This window comes from Halichoerus grypus, chromosome 4 (assembly GCF_964656455.1).
Source record: "Halichoerus grypus chromosome 4, mHalGry1.hap1.1, whole genome shotgun sequence".
Taxonomy (NCBI): Eukaryota; Metazoa; Chordata; class Mammalia; order Carnivora; family Phocidae; genus Halichoerus; species Halichoerus grypus.
The window spans coordinates 63,450,591-63,451,814 of NC_135715.1; positions in this window are offsets into that span (position 1 = coordinate 63,450,591).

A 1,224-nucleotide genomic window follows, 5' to 3' on the forward strand; every position below is an offset into this window, starting at 1 on the left:
AATACTAACAGTTTTTACTTTTAATTAAAAAAAGAATATATATATGTGTGTGTGTTATAATGTCATGAAATGACTTACCAAACAGAAAAATGTTGCATACTAATAGGGTTTAGTAGGGAAGTTAGTGGAATGAGATATATTACTTAGTAATTTAGAATAATTCTTCATTAATGACTTTAAGACATAAAATAATCACTTAAAGGCAAATTATAACACAATATTATACAAATTTATTTAAAAATTTATTTGGGGGCATCTGGGTGGCTCAGTCAGTTAAGCAGTCCACTCTTGGTTTTGGCTCAGGCCATGACCTCAGGGTTGAGGGATTGAGCCCCAGGTTGGGCTCTTCATTCAGTGGGGAGTCTGCTTGAGGATTCTCTCTCTCCCTCTCCCTCTGCCCCCCCCCCCGCTCATACTCTCTCTCTCTAAAATAATATAAAAATAAATAAATATTAAAAAATGTATTTGGCAAATGTCCCATCTAGGAATTCTATATATAATGAGAAATGACATTGAAGTCCTCATGAAGTCCCAGAAAAATGTTCTCTAGGGACAGAACCTTCTTAACACCATACATTCTCAACCAACCTCATTTAAGTTCTGTTTTTCTCACTTAATTGCTCAATGGATTTGGGTTTTGGTTAACTCATTTGTGAACTGGAAATAGTAATAGGGTTGTGAAAATCAAGTGAAATTAAGTGTGTAAAGATACTTTGCAAGACTATAAATAAACCAATGAAACTTAGGACAGTGGTGCTATTAGACCATCAGCATCTACGAACCAGGTTTTAAGTTTTCTTCAGGTTTTCTTTTATCCTTCACAGCATCAAGCACAATTCCTGGCCTGATGTAAATAGTTCGTGAAAGTTTTCCGAGTGAATTACTCACCTTCACAAATAAAATGAATTTCTCCACTTAGAGCTTTAGACAAGACAGATTGGCTTGTTGTCTGTGATATGAACCCAGACTCTTAAGAGTGAACCCAACATGAAACTACGTCTTCCTCATGCAGAGCTTTCTGCTCATCCAGTGACTCAAAGACAGCTATCCTTCATGGAATGACCTAGAAATCTATGTTGCCTACCACTTGTGATTTCTCCATCTAATGTTGGCCTCCTCTAGAGATATAAGGGAATCAAAGAGGGCTATTTCTATGCCTCAGTTTGGAAGTGAGAGTGACTCGCAGTGCTGAATAATGAGAAATGCCTGCCCTTTGGGAACAAC